Here is a 14,106-nt window from a genome sequence, read left to right as displayed (position 1 = left end):
TGCACTTACTGCCTCTGTAATGCTGTATTCAGAGAGCTTCTCTCAAATATTATTCTAGACGGTGGCATTAATCTGAAGTTACTGAAGTGTAGTGGAGACCATAATGGACAAGAAACTGTATTTCCTGTATAGTTTGCCTTGTCAGGTTACTTGAGTTTTTAGAAAATTCAGGTGTTTTCAATTTATAAAATACAACTAAATCTACCTATCTCCCCAAATGTGTGAATATTGAGAGGTTGTATAGAAGGGCATATGAAATATGCTGAAAACCACTATATGCATGTATATTTTTATTGTAGTATAATGAAGTGAAAGCACAAATCTTAAGGGTACAGTGCAAAATATGATAAATGTATACACCCTTGTAACCAAAATACCAATGAAAATATAGAGCATAGCAATTACTCTAAAAGTTCCCCTCATGCCTTTCCTGTGGATTCTTCTCCAGTGGCCTCCACAGAGAAGTTCTTGAACTTCATTAAAATAACATAATATTGTCTGTACTTCCAACTCTGGTTTCTTTGCTGAGGGCAATGTTTTTGAGATCATTTATGTTTTTTGCCTATATTACTAGTTATTGCTAATTTGTTCCAATTTCTAAGTAGTATTTCATTATATAAATATACCAACTTGTTTATCCTCCCACTGATGAATGTTCATGCTGCTTCCAATATTGTGCTATATTGCATAAAGTTAAAATGAACAATCATTAACTTGCATATTGTAGACATATGTTTTACTATCTTTTCTGCAAATAGCTAGGAGTGAAATTATTGGATCATAAGGTAGTGTATGTTTAACTTCATAAGAAACTGACAAATAGTTTTGCCCAGTGATCTGATGATTTGATACCCCCGCCCAACAGTGTCTGAGAGTTCCAATTGTCCCTTCATCCTCTCCAACATTTGGGATTGTTAGTTAATTTTAACTGTTCTAGTGGGCATACTGTGATATCTCATGGTGGTTTTAAATTGTATTTTTCTAGTGAAAACAAAATGACAATCTTTCCATATGTTCATGACTGCTAGGATAACCTCTTTTTGGAAATATTACAATCATAATCAAGAACTGATAGCACTGGTGTAAAGATAAACAAAAAAAGCAATAACACAGAGAGTCCTGAAATAAACCGAAACATGTAAGGACACATAATTTTTAACTAACTTACAAATGAATATATATATTTATATATATGTATATTTACATTTATATTTACATATTAATTCCTAAATTAAATTTTATAAGATAATCTATTTTTTCTACCATTTGATTTTATAACTAGGATACTTTACAAACAAATGGTTCATTGTTAAATGACTATTACTTGATTATATGAATATAACTGGATTAATAGTCTATTCTCTTATTTATATACATTTAGATTTATGACTTTGGATTACAAATATTATCTAATGAGTATTTTTTTTAAAAATAGATTTATGAAATTATACCATAATGTTTAAACTTGTGGTAGGAACATTTAACATGAGATTTACCCCCTTAACAAATTTTTAAGTGTATTATACAGTATTGTTAACTACAGGCACATGTTGTATATCAAATCTCTAGAACTTATTTATCTTGCACAATTGAAACTTTGTATCTGTTGAACAATTCCCCATCACCCCCTCAATCTCCTTGATACCACCATTCTACTCTCTACTTCTGTGAGTTTGACTATTTTAAATACTTCATGTATTTGGAATCATGTAGCATTTTTCTGTGACTGACTTATTTCACTTAGCATAATATCCTCAGTGTTCATCCGTGTTGTCACATATGGCAGTATTTCTTTTTGTTTAAAGATGAATAATGTTCCATTTTATGTATATACATTTTCTTTATTCATTCACTGATCAATAGATATTTCGTTGTTTTTTTCCCCACATCTTGGCTATTGTGACTAGTGCTGCAATAAATACAGAAGCAAATATTTCTTCAAGATCCTGACTTAAATTCTTTTGGATAAATACCCAGAAGCAGGATTACTGTCATATAGTAGTTCTATTTTTAATTTTTTGAGAAATCTCCATACTATTTTCCATTGTGGCTGCACCATTTTACATTCCCAGGTGTACAGGGTTCCAGTTTCTCCATATCTTCACATTTTTTTCTTTTCTTTTTTTTTTTTTAAGATTTTATTTATTTATTTGACAGAGATAGAGACAGCCAGTGAGAGAGGGAACACAAGCAGGGGGAGTGGGAGAGGAAGAAGCAGGCTCATAGCAGAGGAACCTGATGTGGGGCTCGATCCCACAACGCCGGGATCACGCCCTGAGCCGAAGGCAGACGCTTAACCGCTGTGCCACCCAGGTGCCCCTACATTTTTTTCTTTTCAATTAATATTCATCTTAATAATTGTGAGATGACATCTCATTGTGGTTTAATTTGCATTTCACTGACCATAAAACAAAACTATTGTTTTTGCCAAGTTTAAAACCGCTGCTTATTAGAAGACATCAGTAAGAAAATGAAGCAAGACATAGACCAGGAAATATATTTGCAACAGATATCTGACAAAGGACTACTACCCAGATTATATTAAAAACTCCTACAAGCTGATTTATACATGCATTTCTTAAGAAGTCATAAACACTATACACTAGCATGAGGTATTAACAGAGTTCACATGAAACACTCAATCCCAGAGGTCCTCGAGGCATTTGTGTATTACCTCTATAGTTGAAAACTAATGCTTGAGTGTTACATTTAGTACAGCACTCAAAATAAGATAACTTTTGGGGTGGGTGGTTATTTCTATTTTCTCCCTTAGGAAGTCTTTCTGAAGAACCTCACTGTCAAACACGAAGGCGGTAACTATTTCAAAAGCTGCTTGACAGCTGCCACAATGATTTAAGTTGTCCACAGTTTCACCAAAAGCAACAGTTTACCTCTGTCTTTGGCTTCTATGTGGACTAACCAAAAGAGGTTTAGTGATCGGTTCAAGGCTCCACTTGAACTATGCTGGATGTAGGAATATTCCACTTTTCTGATACAGTCCACAAATTTTTATTTAGTTTCTCTGAAGAACTAGATGATAAAAATATAAATATATGAGTCTCAGATCTCAATGAATATATTTTCTCTTGACTCCCAATAAGTTGCTTTACCTGCCTGACAGAAGGGCAATCTAGTGAAAAGGAATCAATCTCTCTCACACACACGCACATACACATAAAGGGAAGGTAACTCTAAATACAGTGAGAGAATAACACATGATTTCTGATGATTTCTGTGAAAACATAATGGCAATAGTCTCCCACAATATACATTCTACCTTATCTTACACATGATGGTTTGCCTCAGTGAGTAACCTACAAAACTCTTCCTCTGAACACCCAGACACCATTAAGTATCACCTGAACTAATTTCATTGTCTTATCATTCTTTTCACAAATGGTACATTTCAGTTGAAAATCTCTGCAGATCTTGTCTTTTGTTTCAGTAATACAGTTACACCCAGAACTGAAGTAATTACATTCTTTTGGGTTGATCTAGTAGCTTAGCACCATCTATAGCATTCCTAAAATATGAAAACCCACTTACAAACAACTTTAAAGCATAAATAATTCATAAGTTGGAAACTTATGAAAAAATAAATTAAGATGAACTTATACGTATTCCAAGAGTCAGTTGGTATTACCAGCACTTCATACTGCTCTGTTAACAATAGCACGTGTGTGTGTGTGCGTGTGTGTGTGGTGTGTGTATTTTGTCCATCCTCCCAACTCACTGCATGCCTAAATAATAATGACAGTATAACCATATAACCTTAATCTATGGATGTGTTCCTTAACATTTAAAAAAACGCTACACTTCTCTACGGAAAAAATATAAAGTTGGTATGCAGTCTCAAAGTTCTTTATAATTAAATGATATAGGACTTAATTTATTATTTCATTTAGGTCATTTTAGCTACTCATTAAGTATAACACTTTGGGAAAATTCTAGTTATCTGAACATTCTAAAGGAAAATAAAGTATCACATTAAATTATTACCAATCTATGATTTGATTAAGTGATGTTGTCTTATACTCTCCAGCTTATAGTACATAAACAATAAACTCAAATATATGGCATTCTGTTGTGAACAGAATAGGAAATTAACAATTTATACTTTTAAATTAGCCTTTTATTTATATCTGTAAGATTCAAATATGAAACAATGTACTCGCTGAGGGAACAAAGGGGGAAGATTAAAAATTTTCAATTCTCTCCACATAGTTCCTCACTCTGCCAGCACTTTCAAATAATCAGAGCATCACGGAGCTTAAATGGGCTTTAGAGATCATCTTGTCTAGCACCCTTTTTATTGTAAATTTTTAAATCTCCAAAGGATGCCAGTTCTCTGAACAAATATATTCCAACAGAGGAAATATCTTGATTATACATTTCTAGTATGGTTATTTAAAATTCTAATTGGGATATTAAAGTAATTATTAAATAGAAACCCATAAAGTATTTATAGCTGTATAGTTCAGAATAATCACAATAGAGCATTTCTCCCTTATGCGAATTACATTTAACAAGAAAAAAATGTTACAGTTTTCCCATGATCATTTATAAAACCTGTTTGCCATGCTGACATCTAAAAGTGGTTCTTTTGAAGAATAAAAATCAGTTATCCAAATACAGTATATCAGAAATAACATTAAAATTTTCCCAGCTTAAATTCTGTTCATTCGCAAACTCAGAAATTTCTATTAAATACATGAGAAGAGTCAATTATAGGAACTAGTAAGGCAAATTCGTTTCTCTTAAATGCAAAACATGAACCTACAGAAATTTTAGAATCCTATAAGTCTTGGGAGTATATTCAAGAGCATCTCCATTCAGTAAAGAAAATCCTAGATTCATCACTGAAAGATGTAAATTATATATTTTTTAAGACCTCAATTGAGAAATTTTGCAACTTTCCTCTGTAATTCACTCCAAGGTTTTAAAATCCTATTGTCAGGAATTTCTTCTTCCTATCTAACCTAATCATTCATGCTTCAGTTAAGGCCATTACTTCTTGTTTTGTTTTTTCTGTTTTTATTCCTCAGTATAAATTCAGAACTGCTGAGGTAGAGCTGATTTAGAAATTGAAACAAGCTGAATTGTTTCCCAGATTACTATCTCTTAGAAGAGAACATTCTAAAACCAGAAAAATTTGGGTAACTTAAATAAAATTAAATATAGTGAATTATCAACCACAAATAACCTTCACTGAAATAATTAGTAAAATTATTGAGAGGTAGTGGAACTGTTGGTAAATTTACATTTTCTTGGTTGTATACTGCTAATTCCTCGGGGAAACACAGGTCAATGCTCTAGTACATTAAAAACAATAGAGAGAAATGTGTAGGCATAAATTTAAAAATTTCAGAATATTTAGAACTGTCCCTATATACAGAGTTCTACATGTTCCGAAATTTTTATTTTTAAAATAAGGCATTTATATATCTTTGATTTATCTGAGCTTATTCTTAAATGAATATTACAGATCCTATTTAAGTTAATGAAACTTAGTCACCAAGTGATTATAACACCTTAGGGAAGATGACAGAAACATAGGTTGAAATGGTAAGCAGTGTGCTGACTTTCTTGGGTATTTTTCAAAACAAGTTCATATACCTTACATTATTAGCACCTCATGATTTGATCAGTAGCTCTATGCCTGTGACTTTCAGTCCTTTCAAGGCTAGAGAAACTATGAAAATTCCTTGTCTTTGGAATTAATACCACAAATGGACACAGATCTGTCTTTAAGAGGAATGATACTTTATACTCTGCATAAATCTAGAGATTTCTGTAGTACTTGTATTTGACCTGAATCTGTGTATAACTACAGGGAAAAATTAGCCAGGACACACCAAATCTGGAACATTTCATCCATAGAGAAGAAAGCACAACTTCAACAGAAAGGGAAAAATCACTTCTAAGAGACTGCAATTCAGACAACCTGGGTTAATCAGGTTCAGTCCGTTGTACTTGACATGACTTTGCAGGTTCAGTGTGGGGGGAAAAAAGGAAACTTTTTTGGCTTATACCACTGTCCTACTTGAAATGGTAAGACTTAGGGATTTTTCTCTATATACTTTTTCTCATTTTCACTCTTTTCCAGCTACCACATCAGTATATTTTATGTAATCAAAATAATACATGCTCAACTTCTCTTTTAGGCAATTTTGTTGATCTTTAAGAGAAATCATGTGAAAACAGAGAGAGAGAGAGAAAAAAACAAATTTGTACAGAAATATCTCATACCCAGACAAGAAATTGCCACAAGATGAAAATGTTCTAAATCCCATTAAGGGGGAAAACAAACAACAAATAATGCTAAAACCCTGAAATATCACCTGACACCTACACGGACTCTATAATCTGAAATTAAGATTTGCTGTTTTTCAAAATGTGGATTGCACCTGAGGTACTAAAGATACAGGTTTCTGAACATCAGCCAAAATTTCTAAAGATGGGCCCTGGAAACTTACATTTTTAACAAGCTTCCTATGTGATGACCTGAGTCACTGAAGTTTAACAATCACCATTGTAGAGTTTCACACACATGAAAGCAATAAACAAAAATGACACATCTTCCAATTAAAAACAAACAAACAAAACCTTTGGTGATGTCAAGGTTTAAGTCTCTTCAGACTGTTCAGCTTGGTTGAAACAAAAGATCCCTTCCTCTGGCCAGAAAGCCATCTCATTAATATTGGTGTTGGCTATGGGAGCAAGATAAAGCACATAATCAAGTAAAAGCAATCACCCCAATGCAGAAATCTCCTTGAGGATAGAAAGTATGTGGTTCAGGATTTTGCCCCCAGTCTAGAATAGGCATATAAATATTTGTCAGATGAATGGGTAACAAGATCAGAAAATTTCCCCTACCAGCCAAAGGGCAATTAATTGTCTTATTCAAAGCACAGCAAAGTCTTTTTCAGAATGTATGACCGGCAACAATCCCTTGAATAATCCAGCTCCTAAGTACGTTGAAGGCAATGGTGTGTGTGGGAGACTAATGGAAAATTACCAGCTGAGAATGAAAGCAAGCTATGTTCTTGACCTTCTCTGTGCTCTTCCTTTTTACTATGCAATTGACACTATTATTGTTTTCATCACTGCTGCTTATGGTATTCTGTGTGAGCAATTTACTGACATACTATTATATTTTTCTGCATCTTTCTACTGTATTTCTTCCCTTAAACTTTCAGGAAGTTTTTTCAGATGTGTGTTTTTATTGTATTGCAAAAATGTTAAGTAGATACTTACAATGTTAAGAAAGTTTAAAAGGTACCTAAATATCTTAATGCACTGATTTTAAATCATTACATTTTTGGAATAAACTGAGTGCCAGAAAAGAGAAAAATCAATACCTAGAGAAGAAGTGAAACACTCTAGTAAAGGCTGGTAATATTATGATGGACCAAAGCAAAGAGTTTTGTAAATAAGAATTTCATATTCTGAAGAACGCATACATAGAGAATGATATTCCTATAAAATAAAAGTTCAAAATCCAACAGTCAGACAAAATTAAGGTCAATCATTTAATCCATTTATTACAATTCTGACTTCCTGAAAATTTGGTAAAATAAAGTTCATGATTTCTTTGAGGAAATATTTTTATTTAACAAATGAGAAGTTCAAACTTAATGTGTGGTTTTAAAGTGGGATGAATTTTTAATACCAGAAACAGTACAAAAATTTACACCATCATTTCCAATCTTAATTTACATACAGCACACATTTCAAGTATTATATATTCTTTATAAATAAGATAAGGCATCCATGAAAATCTAGTGTCAGTGTCACAAATAGTTTAATAAGTAATTTATTTGTCCCAGAAAACTTTTATGTATCATCTTCTAAATGCTAAATATCATGATATAGCCTTTGGAAGAATAAGAATGAAAATATATGGAGTCATACTGACAGAAAGTCCATAAGGAATACTTTACAAACACAGTACCTACTATTAGGAAAATAATAAAATATTGAAATGAAAAAATAAAATTGAAAAGATGAAAAGATAAAAGGAAGGAGAGTATTGTAGAAATACTAAAATCCCTGTGATTACCAGAGAATTTTTATCAGCCCAAAACAGAGTATGAGGAAAGAGAAGAATTGTGGGAACAAAATATACACTAACTGCGTTGCAGATCACATGTGAGAGCTTGACCCAGTTTTACTAACCATTTCCTTTCAGACCTGAATCTCCCATTATTCCTACTACATGAAACTTTCCAGATCCAGGCACACCTGCCAGGAAACTGTCCTACTCATCCCTTTTGCATGTGAAAGAAAATAATATAACTCTTTTGCATTTATAACTCTTTTCTCCTGAATCTCTCAGCTTCAGAAAGTAAAAATAAGATTATTTTTAAGGCCTAGGGGTAAAACATCATCAATGATACTCAACTCTAGTTAATCAACAAACCTACAAAGAAATGGATCTATTTCCCAGGCTTAATGGTCCCCTTCAACTTGTGGTTACGGTAGCAGTAAAACACCATGTTCCATGCTTCCTTCTGCCTGGGTGTGAGAAGCTAGCAATGTATTACCATTTGTGTTGAATGAGGCAAATATTTGCAAAGTTTATTTAAAAATAAACAGACTTTAGGAGTTTAAAAATGGGTGTACTAATATTCATACCTAAATATTCCATTTTCATAAAATTGTATACACGTGAATTCAAAATATATTTGAAATCTCCATTTCCACACCTCCTTCTAACACCTAGATTCATGACCGTGAGTGAAACATTGTTTCTGCCCAAAGAGGTTGAATGAAAAACCTACTGGTGCAAAAGCCCAGTGCATATGATAAAACATATGCTAATAACAGGTACAAATAGTTCTTTACAGTGTACAGAGTTCTTGATCATATGTCTTACATAATCTTTATCATTTGCATGAGATTTTCTTGTCAGCACATGTATTTATTTAGAAAGAAATTAAGATCTTCAGGTTATTGTTTAAGTTACATAGCTAGTAAATATCAAAGCTCAGTCTTGAATTAAATCTTATTACCCATCCATGTATCTTTCCCAAAATTCGTGCTCTTGGTGACCAGAGCATATGGTTAATGAAGCCAAAATCAAGGGTGACATCACTCACGTCAAAAGGCAGTTAAATTTGTTCTGTTTCAATACTGTATCACTTTATTTAATATTAATTAAAAGTCAGCACTCTTTATAAAATACTTATCACAGATAATTAAGAATCATTTGAAAAGAGGTTGTAAATAGGTCACTGGAAATCATAACCACTAGTGGGTAAAACAAATCAACCCTCGTGTAATTCTTATAGTTCATCAATATAACTCCAAATGCATACCTGTGGATGTATGTATCTATATAAAAGTCTATCTACTTATAGATAGGTAGGTAGAGAAATAAGAAACACACTATAATATGCCTTCATTAATAGAAATAATAAATTTTTAAATTATTTTTGAAATACTTCAACAAATATCAATATGTTTCACTATTTTTAGTTTTACTTTTTCCTTCCTCACTCCCATTAGTTTTACTTAGGATTTTGATTCGGAGTTTTAAGCTCACTCTATGATAAAAATTATCGCTTTATGTTTTAACTGATTCGTTTTCTATAGTTCTCCAAATCCCATCAATCAGTAAAATGACTTATTAGCAGCAAAATTATTCTCTAAACCAGTATGGATTTCAGATATAAAAAGAGATATTTGGGTTTTTTACAACTTCTGCCTAAAACACTGCCAATGATCCATGGCCTAGCACAGAGATTTTCATGTAGTAGACATTCAAGAAATGTTTGTAGAATTAAGGTAGGAATGCAGGGGAAGGATTTAGTTCATGGATAAGTGATATTGAGTAAAGTCATAGTTCTGTCAGCTTATAGGCAGTATGAATTCTCTCAGCCTGTGTGATTCACATCCCCAGGTGAATTATCTGTTGCTCAAAGTCAAAGGAAAAAAAAAAAAAACTAATCCATGGTATCACTTTTTTTCCTCCACTTACAATCAGAAATGAAACAAGGAGGGGAAAAAATCAGAAGCAATAATGAGAAAAGATTAATTAAACTCCTAAACTTCATGAAAGTTAAAAGTCTGGAGAAATGGAAGTTTGTACTTTAGACAACCCAGAGCATCTGTTTCTAATAACTCTATAATGACAATTTTCTTTGTAAATGAATCTCTTCTCATGCATGTTATTTTAGATTGATCACAGAATCCTTTGAAAGGTTGAAAATTATTCCTGCCTGGCTCTTAATGAACTTGTATATTAGGATAGGATTCTTAGGACAATTTGGTTCTTTTTTCCCACCAGGCTGGGAACTATTAGTGTTAGCCTCAGCCAGATATAAAAGGGTCAGAGAAAACTTTATCCAGTCTGTGTGGCTTTCTTCATTGAAATCATGTTGAGGACAGGGTGGCAGAAGAGCCCCAGAATATGACCACCAAATGCATATTTTCATGTTGATAAGCCTTTAGATTGTTTCACTACCATACAGTTTTCTTTCTCCCCTACAGTGCAGCCATTTCAATTCAACACAGTTAACAGAGCAACAAACTGCCGGCTTTTGCAGTTGATTGTTTCTCATCCTCAATTCTTTAATATAAACTAGTTCTTTTTTTAGCAACTTATTCTTTCTTGCAGCCATTCAAAGCATTTTTTGAATGTCTGCTAAGTATACTGCACTGTGAGAGATGAAATCAACTTAGCTCTGCTTTCAATCTAGTAGGGGATTCAGACAAGTAAACAAATCATTACTCAATATGCTGGGATGAGAGCTTTAAGGGAAGCAAATGCAAGGCACACCAGCAACATAAAGACAATGATATTTTCAGAGGAGAGCATACTTGTGCAGGACTTTTTAGAGAAAGTATGGCTTGAGAAGGTGTAGAAGTGAGAAGAGAAGTTACTTTGGCTAAAGGGAATCGGGGGTGGAAAGGAAAAACAATGTGAACAAGATGAAGTATTTTGAGAACAGATGTGATTAGAAATATACTTCTTCAGAAGAATAAGCATAATGTACTTTATTCCTCTAGAATTCTGGAGTAATAGGAAGACAACAAAGCCAACATGTATCAGTCAGTCAGGATCAATAATAGTAAAGATAGAAGTGGAAAGAGGATAATACTAGCTAATGAAAATTGAGATATTGAAAGGGATAATAAATAGAAATTTTCAACCCATAAAAGCACCATGTGTTACACAAAATTACTCCTGAACAGTATTACAAAGCTACTTTTGGTATTAATATAAGGCATATCAAAGTTTGGGTAGCTGGATTGAGTTTTGGGGTACTGCAGCTATGAAAGAGAGGATGCGGAATGATTTTCATCCATACAATAGAGAGGGATCAAAAGTGGAAACCTTCTCAATCTCATCAAGTTTCAAGTCTCTTAAGACTAAAAAAATCTTCTTTTTCTTATTTTTGTACCTAAATATAAATAAATACAACTCTCAAAATATCTTCATAATGCACAACTTATTTCTTTATTTTAGATCCATTCTATATAAACAGCATCTAGTAAAATTATTTTGTACAGTACGGATACATATCTCTAAATTTGGAATGTGTCCAGCTCTTGAATGATCTGGGATACAATGGTATATATTTATACCATATCAGCAGAAATAATAATGTAATTACTCCCTAAGGGACACTGAATAATTTTTTTCAAATACAGTTTCTACAATACTAAAAGACTAAGGGGAAGTACTCATCTGGAAAGATCATATCAAGAAACATTTGGCATTCAAGGACAGGAAGGCATGGAGAACACCCATGTGCAGAAGTGCAGAACACCTGGCCCTCCCTAAACTTAAGCCCTCAGTTCTTTTGCCTTAATTTACCACACTACTCTTTCCTATAGCTGCTATCTTCTTACATGGAACAGGAGCTGTGAGGTTGAGTAGTAAGCAACCTGACACTGCAGAGAGAGAGAGAGAGAGCAAAAAAGACTCAGTCCAAAGCACAAGCCCTTCACCAATCTAATGGATTGATCCTTATCCCTAAATGTCATTAAGACACAAACTTCTTTCTATTGAATTTCCTCCAGCCTTCAAATGAAATTGCCATGGGAAAATAAGTGCCAAATGCCTTTGATATGCTGCCTCAAAAATCTGTCCCTGTAGTCATATAAAACACTACCTAGAACCAGTAAATTAGAATTTGTTATAGCACTAAAATTCATACACACACACACATAGATACACAAATATTGTTAGAGTGAAATCAAACAGAGAAGACTGACACTGTAAATTGCATGGTAACCACCATTTCACCTATCAAACCAAAAGCTAATAAGCAAAATCACAGTGAGAATATAGATGATTTGAAAATACTTCAAAGCACTCTAGGTAAAATTTTTAATTAAAAAAAAATCAATAGACACCTCAAACCAGAGATCATTTAGATTCATTAATCATCAATAGCCATACCAAACTAAAGTGAGAGACCCATGAAAGCCAAGTCTGATGCTAAGTGTTCAATTAATTGATCCTAGAGCCTTCAAAGTGAAACACACAGGAACAAGAACTCAGAAAGAACCAGAGGGGAAAAGTAAATATGTTTGTTGGTTGAAAGCACAGAGTGGAATACAGTGCCAAATGTTATGCAAGGACTCAGTACTTCTTATCCTTCCTTTTTCTCTTTGCCAACAAATTATAGCTCTTGGGAAAAGACATAGCAAACATTATAGAGAAATGCAAAAGATGGAACAAAAAAAAAGATAAGCATTCTTCTTTCTTTATATAACCCCTCACACATATTTTATTCATCAACATTTCCTGGTACTGAACCACTAAAACATGTGCTATATCAGTTCACTTCTCTATTTTCCTTGGATTTCCACCAATTCAAGCTTCCAACATCTCTGCTTTCACTACTTACATAGCCTCCCAACTGGTCTCCTATTCTTCAGTTCTGCCACCATGTGAGCCACTCCTTCATTCTCCACTCAAATTCCAGATAGTCTTTCTGAAATAAAAAACAAATAGGTCAGCCCCTTCTTGAAAACACTCCAAGGACTTTTCATAGTAAAATTTTTTTATTAATCAATGTGTTTGTTCATAATTTAGATACATCAAAATATTAAAATGCATTGTTTGATATGCACAGTTATATGGGTTTTGCCAAATGCACATAGTCATATATCCACTACTATAACCTACAAGAAAGGAAGGGATTTTACAAAATAAAAATCAGTAAAACTTATTGCTCAGCCCCAGTCAGCCTCTGAGGATTACTTTAACTAGGGTGCCCATGCAAATCCTCTAAGCCGTAGATACATCTCTGTGGATACCTGAATGAAACAAAGAGGTAGCTATGTGAAGATGTGGAAAGAAGACATTCAAGGCATAAGCAATCAAACCTAAGTGAGAATAAATTTTGAAACGCCTGAGCTATCAAGAGGCCAGGGGCACTGTGAACAAAGAGACTAGAATATAAGATGAGCTCTGGGGAAGTGGAGGGTCCAGGTCTTGTAGAGCCTTATATGCATGGTAAAGAGTTTAAGTGTTCTTCTAATTGTGATAAAAGGAATGGCATGCTTTGATTTATGCTTTCAAGATACCTCTGCTGGCTGCTCAACAGATAATAAATTAAAAAGAAGAGAAATAAGTTCAGATTATTCACAAGAATACTGTAGTATTAGCTCCGGTCAGAATCATGGCATTTTGAGCAGATATCTTAAAAGTTAAGATTACAAAAATGGATGAATTGGAGATATATTTTAGAAACAGAAGAAGTAATCTAGGATTAGATGTGATGGTAGAATGTGCCAAGGAAAAGAAAGAAAGGATGTATGATTCTGTCCAGTTTTTGGCCAAAGCAACTGTGGGGGAATGAAGACATTCTTTGAAAGAAATTAAGACCTATTTCAGACTTATTAAAGATCCATTTATGACATTTAAGTATTATCATAAAAGTCATGATAGATTTTAATTATATTACTTTAAAAACATATTATCTTCTCAATTCTCAGCCCAGGTAACACTTCTTGTGGAACATCTACTTGATGTCTCCAGGTTTAGTTATAACTTTCTTCTCTGTTCTCATTTTACTCTATGTTCATCTCTAATATCCCAAATGATAGTAGATACAGAGTTTCTTTCATCAGACCTAATGGTTTCTA

This window comes from Ailuropoda melanoleuca, chromosome 9, assembly GCF_002007445.2.
Source record: "Ailuropoda melanoleuca isolate Jingjing chromosome 9, ASM200744v2, whole genome shotgun sequence".
Taxonomy (NCBI): Eukaryota; Metazoa; Chordata; class Mammalia; order Carnivora; family Ursidae; genus Ailuropoda; species Ailuropoda melanoleuca.
Note: the sequence above shows the minus strand (reverse complement) of the source record.